Source organism: Erythrolamprus reginae, chromosome 5 (genome assembly GCF_031021105.1).
Source record: "Erythrolamprus reginae isolate rEryReg1 chromosome 5, rEryReg1.hap1, whole genome shotgun sequence".
Lineage (NCBI taxonomy): Eukaryota > Metazoa > Chordata > Lepidosauria > Squamata > Dipsadidae > Erythrolamprus > Erythrolamprus reginae.
Genome location: NC_091954.1, coordinates 104,598,781 through 104,617,795, shown reverse-complemented (window position 1 = coordinate 104,617,795; position 19,015 = coordinate 104,598,781). Strand labels below are relative to the sequence as shown.

Below are 19,015 nucleotides of genomic sequence, written 5' to 3'. Positions count from 1 at the left end.
AATTTCATTATCCCCAATCAATTCTCAAAGGCAGAGAAAGAAAAGGAGGCAGAAAAATAAAGATTGAAGAAACTCTCACTTCTTAAAAGTCTTCATTCCCATCACTGCTGGTATGAATACAGTGGCTAACAAATCAGCCCGTGTGTTGCAGAAAAGTGGATAAATGGATAGATACATGGTTGCTGCATGTCTTTCTGCTAATAACCAAAGTTGTTCCTGTGGACCAGTGATGGTGAACCTATGGCACGCTGAGGGCCCATGAAGTATTGTCCTATAGCAGCTCCAATGCTCATGCACACATTGGCCAGCTGATTTTTGGTCTTCTTTTTGGCTGTTTTCACCCTCCACAGGCTTCAGAAAAGCCTCCTAAACCCTGGGGATGGCAAAAAAAAATGTCCCAACTAACATGGCCAAATGGTATGAATGTATACATGTATGCTGAATAGATGGTTTAATTACCAGAAGAGCCCTTCACTCCTCCACTCGAAACAGAATATCCTACAAAAATAGACTAACAATCCTGGGCCTAGAAAGCCTAGAACTATGGCGGCTAAAACACGATTTAAGTATTGCCCACAAGATCATATGCTGCAACGTCCTACCGGTCAATGACTACTTCAGCTTCAACTTCAACAACACAAGAGCACGCAACAGATTCAAACTTAATACGAACCGCTCCAAACTTGACTGTAAAAAATATGATTTCAAGAATCGAGTTATCGAAGCGCGGAACTCATTGCCGGACTCAGTAGTGTCAACCCCTAACCCCCAACATTTCTCCCTTAGACTCTCCACGATTGACCTCTCCAGGTTCCTAAGAGGCCAGTAAGGGGTGTACATAAGTGCACTGGTGTGCCTTTCGTCCCCTGTCCAATTGTCTTTCCTTTCTTTCACTTATCATATATATTTTCTTTCTTTCATATATCCTCTCCTCTAAATTCACTTTACCCTTATATATATTACTACATGTCTATTTTTCTTCCTATGTATTTGTGTATTGGACAAATGAATAAATAAATAAAATAAATAAAATAAAATTAGGGTTTTATAGTTTAGATTGTACATTTGACATTTTTAATTTTTTTTGTATTTTATATTGTTGTAAGCTGCCCTGAGTCTTTCCGGACTGAGCGGCATAGAATTTTCTGGTACACACAAGGCACAGGTTAAATGCAATCCAATTGCTCACCCAATAACTGGGAAGTCAAACAAACAAATAAGCAAAGAAACAATATTTATTATAATCCATCTGCCCTTTCCAGAGCATGCCATGGAGAACCAGTTGGCTCATGGATATGATTACAGCCATGGGTGGGCTACTTTCCCAATGAGGGGGAACGCAGTGGGGTAGCAAAAATAGAGCTCCACCCCAGAGCACCCAATTTGCACTGAAAAATGTTGAAAGAAAATACATAAGCCACACCCATGGTGTGATAGTAAAAATTTTGGTAGCCTTTCACACTACAGCGTAGTCAAAGAAGCCTGCAATTTTCTTTTCCAAGACTACTTGGTCCAGGTTGATTGGAGAATTATGAAGGTGGAAATCCATGCATTTTTAAAGTGTTTGGTGTTGTTCTGCCCGCGTGTTTCAACCACCTGTAATTACAGGGTAATTAGTCCAGGAAGACACACACCACACGCAATAAAAGGAAAACCCAAAAGTTTTTATAAACAGAAAAACAGAAATAGCTGTTTTAAATGTCAAAGGGATTTTCTGGTACACACAAGGCACAGGTTAAATGCAATCCAATTGCTCACCCAATAACTGGGAAATTGAGTCCAATTCTAAAGTCCAGAGAGTCCACACACAATCTTGAACAGCACAAAAACCACGATCTTGACGAAACAATGAATCAGATAAACTGCCATGAGGCTAAAACACCAAGCTGCACTTTTATCTGTAGCACTAATTACAGCAGCCCCACCCAACCAACCACAGGTGGCCTCATTTTCTCTTGTAATAATCCTTCAGTTGTTGTCCCCTATGCATCACTCTATGCATGCATAGATGTGCCATTCATTCTTGTTCAGAATACAGGAATGATACAGATGATTGATCTCCTCCTGGGCTGTCTGCCAAACTCCCCTCTTCCCTGTCACTCACGCTTCCTTAGTTAGAGGAGGCTTCGTCGGCAGATTCCATCGGGAGCAAAACAGGCCTGCAGCATGTGGATGTTTCCCCCACATCCACCTGCACATTCCTTGGGGCAGGAGCTGGGCCAGAGCTAACCACAACAGGTGTTAAAAAAAACCCCGAACAGGTAAGGCTCCATTATGTATGCCTCTGAAGCAAAAGATTGTATACATAAAGGGTGTGTGTGAGAGAGTCTGAGTGTGTTTGTGTATTTGTGTGAGTGTGTATGTGTGTGTGAGAGAGAGGGAGATTGAGTATACACACGCAAAATGTTGTATATTTCTACAACGTTTTTTTAAAAATCTGCCACATTTCTTACAGGGATGAATTTGCAAGACCTGGGTGCTCTGAGAATGTAATTTGCATTTCCTTTTTTCCTCACTTAAACAAAACCCCAAAGAAGTGTCATTATACTTGCAGTGCCTTTTATTCTTTCTATGTTCTCAGGAAAGAAGGAGGGAAGGAGGGAAGGAAGGAAGGAGGGAGGGAGGGAAGGAAGGAAGGAAGGAAGGAAGGAAATTATTTTTTCCTCAAGGGGAAGAAAGCAGGAGAAAAATACATCATCTTGTAAAAAATAAAGAATCCTGAAAAATCTGGGATATAATTCACTTTAGATTTATTTTTGCAATCTGCATGCAGATACATAAGACTAGAAGATCTCTGACATAAGGGTCATACCCTAGGTATTTATAAAATTACGTTAATCATTACATGTAATAAAAAAAGTTTTGTTTGTTTTGTTTTGTTAATTTCATGTGGCTGCCCTGCTCAAAAAAAGTGAATCTGGGCAGTTTAACAATTGGACTGAAGTAGAAAAAACAATGGAATGAAAACCCAAACACAACAAACCCTCAGAATTGAAAAACAGAATCACGCCATAACAAAGTGAAAGCATAACAGAATAACCGAGGCCCTCCATTCCCCCCAAAATTATCCTTTAATTCCAGATGGCTTCATCTCATGTTCTGGCTTAGTGCCTGGGAAGAAACATAGAAAAACAAAAGCTGCAAATGAAAATGGGTGAGAAACTCACGCAGAGAGGAACAGAAAATGTGGCAGAGCTGTGGCTATCTTAAAAAAAAAAAATGAACAGAACCTGTTAATATTTGTATGTCAAAATGTCAAGAATATGGGGGATATAGGCACACAGCACACAGTTATACATATGCTATAGATATGTATGTACAGTGGTACCTCTGCCTAAGAACACCTCTACTTATGAACTTTTCTAGATAAGAACCAGGTGTTCAAGACTTTTTTGCCTCTTCTCAAGAACTATTTTTCAATCCATTTTCCATTTCCCGAGCCTCCAAAACTGTAATAGGAAAAGGTGGGGAGAAGCCTCCCTGGGGCCTCTCTAGGAAACAGGGCCGGAAAAGGCAGGAAGAAGACTCTGTGGGGCCAGTCTAGGAATCTCCGGGGTGGGGGAAAACAGGGCCTCCACCTTCTCTGTGGTTTTCCCAATCTCACACATTATTTGCTTTTACATTGATTCCTATGAGAAAAATTGCTTCTTCTTATAAACTTTTCTACTTAAGAACCTGAGTATTGCCCACAAGATCATATGCTGCAATGTCCTACCGGTCAATGACTACTTCAGCTTCAACTGCAACAACACAAGAGCATGCAACAGATTTAAACTTAATACGAACCGCTCCAAACTTGACTATAAAAAATATGATTTCAACAATCAAGTTATCGAAGCGTGGAACTCATTGCCGGATTCAATTGTGTCAACCCCTAACCCCCAACATTTCTCCCTTAGACTCTCAACGATTGACCTCTCCAGGTTCCTAAGAGGCCAGTAAGGGGCGTACATAAGTGCACTGGTGTGCCTTTTGTCCCCTGTCCAATTGTCTTTCCTTTCTTTCACCTATCTTATATATTCTCTTCCTTTCATATATCCTCTCTAAGTTCACTTTACCCTTATATATATTACTACATGTCTATTTTACTTCCTATGTATTTGTGTATTGGACAAATGAATGAATGAATGAATGAATGAATGAATGAATGAATGAATGAATGAATAAATAAATAAATAAACCTGGTCACAGAACGAATTAAGTTCGTAAGCAGAGGTACCATTGTATGTATATAATCATTTCAGATTTAATTCCCCATACCTAATTTAAGCTCCAAAAATTTGGAACTGAACCATATCCTTGTGAGCAATTTATGGATGAAGCTTAGGACTTTTCCAAGATTACCCTCCATCATCATTGTCTTGACTATTGCAATGTGCTCTACATGGGGCTACCCTTGAAGAGTGTTGAAAGACTTCAGCTGGTACAGAATGCAGCAGCGTGTGCAATAACAGGTGTACCATGTTACGCCCGTATTACTCCAACTTTACAGGAGCTGCTTTGGTTGCCAATTGGTCTCTGAATGCAATTCAAGGTGTTGGTTGTCACCTTTAAAGCCCTAAATAGCTCAGGGCCAGACTATTTATGGGAAAGTCCAGTTTCCAATTGGGAAAAAAGGACCTTGGGGATATGCTGACACACAAACATCTAGAAACTGAGCCCCATTATATCTCAAAACTTGAAAGTCCATTAACATTAGAATAGAATAGAATAGAATAGAATAGAATATGGAAGGGAAGGGAAAGGAAAGGAAAGGAAGGGAAGGGAAGGGAAGGGAAGGGAAGGGAAGAGAAGAGAAGAGAAGAGAAGAGAAGAGAAGAGAAGAGAAGAGAATTCTTTATTGGTCAAGTGTGATTGGACACAGAAGGAATTTGTTTTTGGTGCAAATGCTGTCAGTGTACATGACGAAACAAATAAAATACATTCATCAAGAATCATAAAATACAACATTTAGTGATAGTCATAGGTTACTAATAAGCAATCAAATTGTACTAGGAAACAAACAAAACAATATAAATTGTAAAGATACAAGCAACATATTTATGGTTATAAGTGGGAGGAGATAGGTAATAGGAAGGATGAAGAACAGTAATAAAATCTTAGTAGATAATTTGACAGTTTTGAGGGAATTATTTGTTTAGCAGAGTGATGCACTGCCCTTGTGTTCTGGTGTGCAGTGCTCTATAGCATCGGTTTGAGGGTAGGAATTCAAACAATTTATGTCCAGGCTGTGAGAGGTCCGTAGATATTTTCACAGCCCTCTGGTAAAAAAGGTAAATGAATCTAATAAAAATAAAGGTAAATAAATTTGGTTTCCTAACATATTTTTAAAGATTGCTATTTAGAATTGCTTTAATAAGCTTTCACTTTTGTTGGTGGTCTCTATTGGGCAGCGGAGAACATTGAGTACCTTACACCAGGAGCAACTGCTTGCACCGAAGAAGAGCTGCCTGTGCCCAGCTGACATTAAATAGCAAGCAGCAGTAGTTGCAGATGTTTAACAGAATACCAAATCCTAGTGCCTAACTAGAGTTTGTGCACAGGTGCAGTTGCCTTGGCTGATTAGTGGTACTGAGATATATATCAGATTGTAAGCCAACTTTAATTTCAGAGTTGTTTCTAGTTATTTTCACATTATTAAACAGAACATCTGGGCTTATTAGAAGGTGAAATACAAAGAGAAATTGATGCTTTCTGATGCTCTGCGATTCTGCCAAAAAATCCCTAACTAGCGGTTTCAGGCCCCTCATGGCTACATTATACAAATCTACCTTTTTTATTTATTTAATTTAATTTATTTATTCATTTGTCCAATACACAATACATATGGAAGAGAATAGTCATGAAGTAATATATATAAAGATAATATGTAAAAATAGAGAAGATATATGAAAGGAAGAAAATATATATGATATATGAGATAAAGGAAATACAATTAGATAGGGGATGAAAGGCACACTAGTGCACTTACGTATGCCCCTTACTGACCTCTTAGGAACCTGGAGAGGTCAATCGTGGATAGTCTAAGGGAGAAAGTTTGAGGGTTAGGGGTTGACACTATTGAGTCCGGTAATGAGTTCCACACTTCGACAACTCGATTGTTAAAGTCATATTTTTTACAGTCAAGTTTGGAGCGGTTAATATTAAGTTTGATTCTGTTGCATGCTCTTGTGTTGCTGCGGTTGAAGCTGAAGTAGTCATTGACCGGTAGGATGTTGCAGCATATGATCTTGTGGGAAATACTTAAATCGTGTTTTAGGCGCCGTAGTTCTAAGCTTTCTAGACCCAGGATTGTTAGTCTATTTTTGTAGGGTATTCTGTTTCGAGTGGAGGAGTGAAGGGCTCTTCTGGTGAAATATCTTTGGACGTTTTCAAGGGTGTTGATGTCCGAGATTTGGTATGGTTTCCAGACGGATGAGCTGTATTCAAGGATGGGTCTGGCAAAAGTTTTGTAGGCTCTTGTGTAAGATTGCTGGAGCAGAAGCTACGTAGGATCAGGTTAACAACTCTAGAAGCCTTTTTGGTGATATTGTTGCAGTGGGCTTTGGCATGGCAAAATCATGGCAAAAAATGATCAGTTTTAAAACTGGTGGCTAAGGCCTGTATGAAGTGTGGGCCATAGGCTGGTCAACACTTTGTTAAATCTATGGCTAGCAATATATTCCGCAAACATTTGGAAAACTACTAGAAATTTCTACATCCATTTGATGTCATGTAGCAATCATCTAGAACAGGGCTGTCAAACTCACGGCCCATGGATTGGATGTGTCATGCGCTGGCCACAATACATCACGTGAACACAACATGATGCAATGAGTTTGATACCCATGCTCTTTTCACATCTAGCTGACCATGATACCTCTAGCAACTCATTAACCTTGATCTCGTTCTGGTTTCTGGTAGAAGTTTAGTAATTACAAATAACTCTCATTAAATGCATCATTTCATGAATAAAGCAATTCCGTTTATTTCTCTGCTCTCCTGTATTTCAACACATTCCAGACATCACACGGTCCGTTATCTCTCTCTTAGCCGCATTTCTCACATTCCTTTTCCTGCTTCACTTAGACAAGATTTATTTTCTAACTACATAGCTTTAAAAAGACAGCAGCACTGACTAAATACAATACAAAATACTTTGGCTTACTTTAGTGTGGCGAAAACATCAATATTTCTTTTCAGCAATGTTGAAACTCTACCCTTCTTCTCCACTAGCCCCCTGATGTGCCAAATACCTCACTACAATATTTAACCCTTTCCTCTCCTTAATATCTGCTTCCAGACCTTTGCTCTCTATGTTTCTGAATCCTTCTGAATTTAGGATTAACCCAGCGAGCATCTGATTCTCCCTCACTAGATCCTGAACTCATAGCCCCATCCTGTGGCTGGCCTCCCACCTGTTCTACTACCTGCAACCCCGGGCCTCCCACTACTTCATAAACACTATCTGAATCCAAGTCCTCAATATCTTCATCATCCTCCAACTGATCAAGAGTATGTACAACAGATCTGGCTTGATTTTTAACCCTGCTGTTCTGTTTAAGAAAAGTAACAAATCTTATGTTCCCGGGTCACCCTGACCCGGACCGAAAACTCTTCATTTGCAGTGCTTATGTTTGGTCTTTTTGAAAGCTTTTTTCACTTGGAAAGTAGTCTGAACATTTCTGCACACAATGATATGAAAATTGAAATGAAAAAAGTAAATCTTATTGGTTTATTTTGCGGATATAATGCACGCCCCCCCTGTTTTTGTGAAAAATTTTTCAATTTATGGATAGTTTTGCTTGCAAAATGCATTCTATTTTACTAAAGTTGGTGTGGGATTGGTAGCTTGAACATTTCTGAACATAATGATATGAAAATTGAACTGGAAAAATTGATGCATATTGGTTTATTTTGCACATAAAGTATGCCTCAATTATTTCAATTTATATAAAAATTATGCTGTTAATTTCAAACTTACATACTTTTTTTTAGTAAAATGGATTTGTTTCATAAAATTAGTTCTCTGGCTACAATGTGGTTGATTTTCAAAAGGATATTCCAAATATTTCTAGACAAATATGTATAAACAGTGACAATAATGGCAAACAGCAAGGCCGAGGGGGGGTGGCCCTTTTGTGGCAAAAATAAACCAATAAGAACCATTTTTTTCAGTTCATTTATATTTTTCTTATATTCAGAAATGTTCAATTTAGTATATCAAACCTTTTGGGGGAAAATTCCTTAGGGATTTGTAGCCTTAAAAAATAGAAATTGACACGAAATTAAAAAAGGATGGGGGGAGGGGCTTTTTGATCAAAATAAAAATATAAGTCTCAATTTTTCCAGTTCAATTTTCATATCATTATGTTCATAAATGTTCAAACTAGTTTTCCAGTTGAAAAAGTTTTCAAAAAGATCAAATTCAAGTACCTAAAAAAAATATTTTTGGTCCGGTCACATACGAACAGAAACAGATTCAAAGTTATGATTTTTTTTTGCCCAGAAAACAATTAGCCACCACCCCAAAAATATTTTTTGATGATCAGCATTGTTAAATTGAGTAAATGAATGCCTAAGATTTTAAAGAATATTTCGGATTTGGAGCATAAAAAAATAAAAAGTGAAAATGGTTGCAAGCAGCCAAGGGGGGGGGGAGGCCTTATTTCTGATGTTAAAAAACCAATAAGAATCATTTTTTTCAGTTCCTTTATATTTTTCTTATATTCAGAAATGTTCAAGCTACCAATCCCACACCAACTTTAGTAAAATAGAATGCATTTTGCAAGCAAAACTATCCATAAATTGAAAATTTTTTCACAAAAACGGGGGGGGCGTGCATTATATCCGCAAAATAAACCAATAAGATTTACTTTTTTCATTTCAATTTTCATATCATTGTGTGCAGAAATGTTCAGACTACTTTCCAAGTGAAAAAAGCTTTCAAAAAGACCAAACATAAGCACTGCAAATGAAGAGTTTTCGGTCCGGGTCAGGGTGACCCAGGAACATAAGATTTGTAACTTTTTTTGCCCAGCAAAAACTAAGCCCCCCACCCCCCCAAAAAAATTCTCATAGAGAGAACCCCTGAAATGATGAACCAGCATGAAATTTCAAGTTTCAGATATGCAGGGAAAATTTTTTACAGGGACTCAAACTTGGCTTCGGGTCACATACGACCCGAACAGAACAGCAGGGTTTTTTAAGCAGAACCAAGTTTGGTTAGTATTGGGAAGGGAGACTACAGATTACAAGGGCAAGCTGGGAATTCAGACTGTTAAGAATATGGCATGGATGAGTCTATTCAGGGATGGTTCCCAACTTACCATGCAGTACTGGATTTCAGCTTCTGCACGTGCTCAGAAGTAAAATAAATAAATAAAAATGGTGGTACCCACAGAGCGGCGCTGACTGATCTGGTTTGGTGATGTCATCATGACATCACCTGCAGGTCACTACCAGTTTGGGCAAACCAGTCCGAACTGGGAAGAGCCCACTCCTGAGTCTATTCAATCAGCAACATTTGAGTTTGACCTGAAAGAGATCTTATCTTTATGAATTATTTCTTATAATATTGTGCAGTGCAAAAGCACAAGAAATCTAACATATAAGTGTTTATTTGCTGAGTTGGCCTTACTTATGAGAATGTCAGGTTTTTATTTTCATATGTTTGTGACTATATGTATGTCTTGCAGATAGTTGGTAACAAATTAAATCTATCCAAGATAGTACCCGAACTCAATTAGTATTGAACCTTATACACAGTAGCCTCTTAAGTTCACTTGCTATTGCTTTTTAATTAATAGCGCTCTGAGACAAATAAAAAAATGTGCAAAACACAAAATTAATAGGGATGGTGATTGTCAAAGGGGAAAAAAAGAACCCATGAAAAGGTCTTTAACAAAAAAAGTGAAATAAAAATGACAAAGAAGAAAATCTTACAAAATGCTATACTTAGCAAGTTTTAGGGGAAAGTAGTGGATTACTTAAATATGACTGTGTGACAAATGCTAAAATGTTCAGAGGATAATATTATTTTGAATTATATACCTTGTGTATGGAATTTGACAATTGGACAATGGAAATGGATTTTCTGTGACTTTACTATGGCTAAAAGACTGATATTGCAGCACTGGAAAGATAAATGTATACTTTCATTTATTCAAAGACTTGATTACACTCGCTACTTGTGAGCAGATTGCCTATAGACATAGACTTCGTATAGCTAAGTGAAATGAAATATGGAACTCATTCACACAAAATACAGTAGATTTTTAAAAAGATAGTTGCATAAATGCATTAGGCATATATATGTACTTGAGTAATATTTGCACTAGGCAGGTCTATATAGAATTGTAATTATTGTTATAATGACATATCATGTTACATTTTCTTTTTCTTCTTTGTCATATTTCTTCAATAAAGAGCAGTTTAAAACTATAATTTCAGACCCAGTTACCACTGCTACATTTTCCTTCCCATATACAACAACCAGCATGTTGGAGTGATTATTTAAAAAAACCTTGGTGGGGGGATTAACTAAAAGCTTTTGTAAAAGTATGTAAAATCATGGTTAAGATACATTAGGGGGTGGGATAGCCATGGACAATCAGTTGTGATTTTAGTCTCACAATCCTCAACGGGTGACAGATATAGAAAAAAAAAAAACCTGGAAGGTGGGTTTTTTTAAAGTCATTTAAAGCCAGGTTTCTTAGAGGTCAGTAAGGGGCGTGCATAAGTGCACCAATATGCCTTCCGTCCCCTGTCCAATTGTCTCTCCTTATCTCATTTATCTTTTCTTCCTTTCAAATTTGTTCACCTATACGTTTATATCTTTTCATCTATTCTTTTCTTTATTTATATTACTACATATCTATTCTCTTCAATGTGTATTATGTATTGGACTAACTAACTAACTAACTAACTAACTAACTAACTAACTAAATAAATAAATAAATAAATAAATAAATAAATAAATAAATATTGACGGCAGAAAAAGACCTCATTTGCTGGCTGGGGAATTCTGGGAGTTGAAGTCCAAATATCTTCAAGTTGCCAAGTTTGGGAAACACTGATCTAGATCAGTGATGGCAAACCTATGGCATGAGTGCCACAGGTGGCACATGGAGTCATATATGTTGGCACATGAGCAGTTGCCCTAGCTCAGGTCCAACATACATGTGTATGCTGCCCAGCTGATTTTTGGCTCACACACAGGCTCTGGGAGGGTGCTTTTGGCTTCCAGAGAGCCTCCAGTGGGATGGGGGAAGGTGTTTTTACCTTCCTCTGGCTGTAGGGAAGCCTTTGTAGCCTGGGGAGAGCGAAACATGAGCCTACTGGGCCCTCTAGAAGTTGGGAAACAGGCCATTTCCAGCCTCCAGAGGGCCACTGGGAGGGCAAGGGAAGCTGTTTTTGCCCTCCCCAGGCATTGAATTATGGGCATTCGTGCATACACGACAGCACACACCCATGCTCTTTCAGCACTTGAGCAAAAAAAGGTTCTCTGTTCTGGTACAAATCAACTTTTCCCAGTCAGATAACTCAGCACAATAAGATATCCCAGATCATTTTATTACAGGAATTCTCGCAATAACTCAGAGTTATGATGCGATTCTTCTGCAGTATAATCTTTCCCATTGTGCAGGTAAAAAGAGGTTGAGTTGACCCAGGCTCTAAGTGTAGCATCTACATGCTGGCTGGCTTATTGAGAGAGTGAAGACAAAGACCCTCTGGAATGTTCTTCCAATTACCCCTCATCCCGAGTCAGAGCCAATAGGAATACAAAAATGTGGTCACATGTAGAACTATATTACCCAGAGTGCAATTTCACTACATTTCCCCATATGCAATATCTTAAAGAGACATGCCTAAATACAGTCCAACTATCTCTGTCTCTGGGGATAGCACATTCTCCGTCACTGATCTAGATCAAACCTCGAGATGGATAATCCTGAAAAAGTGGCTAGTGTCAAGCCATTCGCTAAATTGAAATCAAACCACAAGTAAAGTATGCAGTTTCAGAATCCAACCAGAACTTCAGGTAGGGAATTAAGTGAGGGATAAAAATACCCATGCATGTACAAACATACACCATATTTTTGCCTGGTGTCCAATACAATTTTTTTAAAAAATATGTTTATTATAATGATAAAAAAATAAAATTCTGGAAACTTAGGTTGCTTAGTTTGAATGATTTTGTAAATTAATGCTTTCCTATTTCTGTCTTCTTGTTTATTTCACTAGCTCAGGATCTTAATTTGCTAGACAAAAATGGCATATTTTCTCTCCCATAGCTCATGGAAACAAAAGCTCCTTTGGTACAGATTAGTTTGCTTAACATCACATTACTCAAATGGCTTATTGGTTTAATCTAGTTTCCAGATTTGCAAAATGCACTGAATCATAAACTAACCAAACCACTTTCTGGATTAAGACAACATAAGCCACATCACAGTAAGCCAGCCTAACCCTTTCCAGATTAACGAGAGGGAGCAAGTGGTGTGAATGAAGTTGTTAAATGGCTTGATTAAATATGCAGTGCATATATTATACCAAAAACAGAAATATAAACTTCTGAATATGTAGAATGTAGCTTGACATAGTGAAAAAATGCAATGCAACATTACACTTAATCATCACACCCCCAAGCAACAATTCAGACATTCAACAGGGCTAAGTGATAGACTGGGGCATCTCCAGAAGAATTTCTAAAAAGGTTCAAGATAGTGATGGCCAATCTTTTTTTCCTTGGATGCCGAAAGAGCATGTGTGCATGCTATTGCACATATGCTAATGCCCACACCCATAATTCAATGCCTGGGAAAGGCGAAAACAGCATCCCCCATCCCCAGAGGTGGCATGTTTCTCAACTTCAGGTGGACTCAGTAGGCTCGTGTTTTGCCCTCCCCAGGCACCAAAAGCTTCCTTGGAGCTGAAGGAGGGTAAAAATGCCCTCACCCATCATCCTGGAGGCTCTCTAGAAGCCAAAAACGCCCATCCAGAGCCTCTGTGCAAAAATAAGCTTGTTGGAGCACATATGGTTCTGCGTGCCACCTATGGCTCCCATGCCATAGGTTCGCCATCACTGATCTAAGATGTATCAGATGTAAGCAACCAGAATCATTTGTAAATAGTCTTAAGCAGTGTTCTGTTGAGCTCTCTGGTAGAATCCTCCCGAAAATGCACAGATACAAATTTCAGACACACACACGTTTGAAAATTCAAAACAATGTTATTTATACCGAAAATTCAAATAAACGAAGCCCTCTTTTGGTATACCAAAGAGCACTCATCTCCAAACAAACTGGTAATTTGTACAAGTTCCTTATCAGTTCTGAGATACTTAGGTTGCAGCTGTGAGACAATTCACATTCCTTCTTCTTTCACAAAGTGAAACACACTTTGCTCTGGTTTAAGTTCAAAGCGGGGGGAAATCAGCACACAAAGGTCGAAGTCAGCAAGGCAGGCATGAAACACAATGATCAGATAATCCTCCACAATGGCCAAACCCACAGGCTGCTATTTATAGCAGCCTCACTAATTACCACAGCCCCCCCAACCACAGGTGGCCTCATTTTCTTTGATAATAATCTGTCAGTTGTTGCTGCCTATGCATCGCTCTCTGCATGCGTGGCTATATCATTAACTCTTGTTCTGAATCCAAGGAGGAGCTAGATAATTGATCTCCTTCTGAGCTGTCTGCCACACTCTCCTCCTCCCTGTCACTCATGTCTTCTTGGTCAGATGAGCTTTCATCAGCAGATTCCACCAGGAGCAAAACAGGCCTGCGGCATGTGGATGTCTCCCCCACATCCACAGTCCTTGGGGCAGGAGCTGGGCCAGAGCTAATCACAACAATCAGTAGCTTCATTATTAGTCACCTATGTTAAAAGAATCTCTTCAGACTAACTTCATTCCCTTGGGAATGGTCAGATAAGACTTCAGGGATTCTTGAGTGAACTTTCAGTGATGCACGGATTCTAAGCTAAATCCTTTTTTAACACTTCCCTCAATTCCATCTGGAGATTCCACACAAGATAGTAACCACAATAATGCGATTGAATCTCTGCTCTTTGTAAAAGATTCCTTTTTGTATAAAATGAGAAGGGCTTCAGTTTACCTTGAACTTCACAAAAGTGACAAGATAAGCCCTCTAAGGAAAAGCTTCGTTTAATTGTACAAAGTATTAATTTTCAATAACCGACCTTTTTTTTTTAATTCCTTGGTTGGATAATTGAAACAAGTTGACCTACACCAAATTCAACAACCTGTAAACCAGCCCCAGAAACATTTACATTTATAAACAACAACAAAAGTGAGAGGTTTTATTTTCTAGCAGCCAGCGAGAAGCAAGATGACAGCAAATCTGAAAGTTAAAGAAACAAAGGACAGAGAAAAACAGACCAGCAAATAAACCACTGCGTAGAGAAGTAGGAAAACAAACTACAAGAAGATATTTTTAATAGCATGTGTTCGTGAATCACAGCAGTTACTGAAATCTTTGAGGATGGCTTCCTTTATTCAATAAAGATTATTTATCTGTAGTCCCTGAGTTTCTTCTGAATAGTCCAAAGGGATTTATTTCTGCCTATGAGATGAAACTTTATATCTAGAGATATTGCTATGAAGATTCACTCAGCACCGTTCGATAAATCTTGGCACTGTTTAATCAATGCATTCCCTACCCAACCTATTGTAGAGTGGCTACGTTCCCAAATACACTTAACCTGATCACTGAATAAATCCATTCCTGAAATTGCACAATACATTTTAGCACTATAGCTAAGCAAATAGGATGGGATTGCGCAGCACGCTCGACAAAGACACATCTTCCAAGTTAACACTAATCAAATCAATACTGTGTAGATGTTCCAAGCAAATCTTTAATGGACTTGGTTAGATGCATTTTTGTAAGTGTAGCCTAATTTCCTCCATAAAAGGCCAGCATTACTTTTGCAAAATGTACTTCTGGAAAAAGAACAATTATTAAACAATGAAATTAATGCAAAAAGCCAATAAATAAGCCATTAAGTAGAAATATTCAGTGGCAAATACATTGATAGAACTCATTTGCCTGTATACTGTATACAGTGATGCTTAAAAGTTTCTGAATCCATTTGAATTCTCAATGTTTTGCAAATGGGATAAGAGTCTTATGCTGGAATATAGTGTTTGCTTTTTGCCAAGCATAAGATTTCTCATCCACTTCAAGATGTTCTTTTTTGGTCTCATTGGTTCACAGAAGATTGTTGCAGTATTCTTCTGGTACAGTATATCTACAAGATATTTTGGAAATCATAGACGAGATACAATCTTCTTTTTGAAGAACAGCAGCTTTTTCTCTGCCACCTGGCCCTGCAGGCTATTGCTGTTCAGTGGCTGATTGATTGATTAGTGAGATTGATGAGATTTATATTGCACATAGAAACATAGAAGACTGACGGCAGAAAAAGGCCTCATGGTCCATCTAGTCTGCCCTTATACTATTTCCTGTATTTTATCTTACAATGGATATATGTTTATCCCAGGCATGTTTAAATTCAGTTACTGTGGATTTACCAACCACGTCTGCTGGAAGTTTGTTCCAAGGATCTACTACTCTTTCAGTAAAATAATATTTTCTCATGTTGCCTTTGATCTTTCCCCCAACTAACTTCAGATTGTGTCCCCTTGTTCTTGTGTTCACTTTCCTATTAAAAACACTTCCCTCCTGAACCTTATTTAACCCTTTAACATATTTAAATGTTTCGATCATGTCCCCCCTTTTCCTTCTGTCCTCCAGACTATACAGATTGAGTTCATTAAGTCTTTCCTGATACGTTTTAAACTTAAGACCGTCCACCATTCTTGTAGCCCGTCTTTGGACCCGTTCAATTTTGGCAATATCTTTTTGTAGGTGAGGTCTCCAGAACTGAACACAGTATTCCAAATGTGGTCTCACCAGCGCTCTATATAAGGGGATCACAATCTCCCTCTTCCTGCTTGTTATACCTCTAGCTATGCAGCCAAACATCCTACTTGCTTTTCCTACCGCCCGACCACACTGCTCATCTATTTTGAGACTGTCAGAAATCACGACCCCTAAATCCTTCTCTTCTGAAGTTTTTGCTAACACAGAACTGCCAATGCAATACTCAGATTGAGGATTCCTTTTCCCCAAGTGCATTATTTTACATTTGGAAATAGTTTAGTGAGATTAGTGAGATTGATGAGATTTATATTGCATATATTGGCACATGGCAACTCAAGGTGGCTTACAAGAATATAAAAACATCATATTAAAAAAAAAAACCAATAAAACTAATAAAAGAGAGAATCCTATAATAAATTAATAAAATAATATAATAAAATAACCCTCCGCCGAGGCGACAACACATCATATGAGCCATTTAATGGGTCCATCTTTCTCTGACTTCCCCAGGCCCCCTGGCTAAATCAGCTCTTCAGCGCCTTCTAGAAGAGTGTCAGAGTTGGCCATTCTAATCTCTGGGGGGATGGTGTTCCAGTGAGATGGAGTCACCACAGAGAAGGCCCTTCTTCTGCATCCCACCAGGTGTATCACCCTAGGGCAGAGGTAGACAAAGTTGGCTCTTCCATGACTTGTGGACTTTAACTCCCAGAATTCCTGAGCCAATCATGCTAGCTCAGGAATTCTGGGAATTCTGGGAAGTCCACATGTCATAGAAGAGCCGACTTTGCCTACCCCTGTCCTAGGGGATGGGACCTGCAGCATTCCTTGCATTTTGCACCAACTGGAGCTTTCAGATACTCTTCAATGGCGGCCCTATGTAGAGTGTGTTCTAACAGTCAAGACAGTCAAGTGATGGCGAACATTTTTTTCCTTGGGTGCCGAAAGTGCATGTGAGTGTACTGTTCTGGTTTCTGGTAGAAATTTAGCAATTACAAATAACTCTTATTAAATGCATCATTTCATGAATAAGGAAACTCCATTTATTTTTCTGCTCTCCTGTACTTCAAACACATTCCATACAGCACTCGGTCCATTATCTCTCTTAGCTGCATTTCTCACATTCCTCCTTCTGCTTCACTTAAACAAGATTTATTTTCCTAACAGCATAACTTTGAAAACAGTAGCACTGACTGATAACAATACAAAATACTTTGGCTTACTTTAGTGTGGCAAAAACACATCCATTTTTCCTTTTGGCAACGTTGAAACTCCACCCTTCTTCTCCACTGACCCCCTGATGTGCCAAATACATCACTACAATATTTAACCCATTCCTCTCCTTAATATCTTCTTCCAGACCTCTGCTCTCTACATTTTTGGGCCCTTCTGAATTTAGGGTTAACCCAGTGAGTGTCTGATTCTCCCTCACTAGATCCTGAACTCATAGCCCCATCCTGTGGCTGGCCTCCCATCTGTTCCACTACCTGTAACCCCGGGGCCCCCACTAATTCATAAACACTATCTGAATCCGAGTCCTCAATATCTTCATCATCCTCCAACTGATCAAGAGTATGTACAACATGTACTATCTCACATGCATGAGTGGGTGCGGGGAGGGGGGCACGGGGATGGCAAAAAAACAACAACCCGGAGGTCCTCTGAAGGCTTGAAACAGCCCATTTTCTGCTGGGCTTGGTAGGCCCATTTTTTGCCTTCCCCTATCCCCCTGGCGATTCTCTGAAAGCCAAAAATGCCCTCTGGGTGAGCTGAAAACCAGCTGGCCGGCACACACATGCACATTGGAGCTGAGTTAGGGTAACAGCTCACATGCCAGCAGATATAGCTCTGCATGCCACCTGTGGCACCCGTGCCATAGGTTTGCCATCACTGGACTAGGGCATGAGTGACTGTGAGTATGGATGGTGGTCTCATGAATACCAACATTCACCAATGTAAGAGAAGCCTTAAGCTTTTCTAGATATTACTTGTATTTTAGACCTTCTGAATTATTAGATGTCTTGCTCTTATTATGGTTATACTGTATTCAATCAGTCCTTATTATGGTTATATTCAATCAGTCCTGAAAATGGGAGTCTAAATTGTCTCCATTTGTATACAATTATGCCTGACAGTGAACTGGTGGAATCCAACACTTAGGAAATGCTTGTGTAATCTCATTTGGTTTAACCATGACATGCTTTAATATACTTGGGTTGTGAAAACCAAATTTTGATCATGAATATCCAAAATGATCTTCTTTGAACAAAGCATACCAGTACTCACATCTTTACAATCATTCCATTGATTGTAACAGCTGATTTTAATTTCCCCTTCAAGTGAAGTGATAATCCTAGAGTTTATATACTTTTATTGTGCATAAATACTGTATGTAGCTTTGGATCATTTTCCGCAATAAGTAAATGAGCAAATAAAATATAGTGGTACCTCTACTTTTGAACTTAACTCATTCCGTGACCAGGTTCTTAAGTAGAAAAGTTTGTAATAAGAAGCAATTTTTCCCGTAGGAATCAATGTAAAAGCAAATAATGTGTGCGACGAGGAAACCACAAGGACGGTGGAGGCCCTGTTTCCATCCAGGAGATTCCCAGAGAGGCCCCATGGAGGCTTCTCCCTGCCTTTTCCAGTTACAGTTTCAGAGGCTCGGGTTTGTAAGTGAAAAATGGTTCTTGAGAAGACGCAAAAAAATTTTGAACACCCAGTTCTTATCTAGAAAAGTTTGTAAGTAGAGGCATTTGTAGGTAAATGTACCGCTATACTTTTGATTCATTTGTTTTAATTGGGTTCCCTTTATCTAATGCTTATGCAGAAAGCAGATAATTATAAGTCATATTTTTGTAGAAATACTGAAAGATTCAAAAGGATTCACAAACCTTTTACAACACCTACAGGTATTCAACAGGTCATTTCTATTGATATATATATATGAAATTGATTTTGACAGTACTAAATTAATTTCCAAAACAGAACACTACAGCAAAAGAATAATCATGGAAGCCATCGAGATAGAAAAACATCCCCAAAATATGAACAAGCGGGATGATACCTCCCGCCTACCAGACATCTGGAAACCAGCCCTCATTAACAAACGTATCCCAGCCATAG

General features: G+C 38.7%; 1 protein-coding gene across 1 annotated transcript in view; it reads right to left on the bottom strand.

Moving 5' to 3' along the window:
• The window catches only part of NAALADL2 (N-acetylated alpha-linked acidic dipeptidase like 2), a 716,175-nt gene that overhangs the window by 459,862 nt on the left and 237,298 nt on the right, over window positions 1-19,015 (bottom strand). The window lies entirely within an intron of this gene.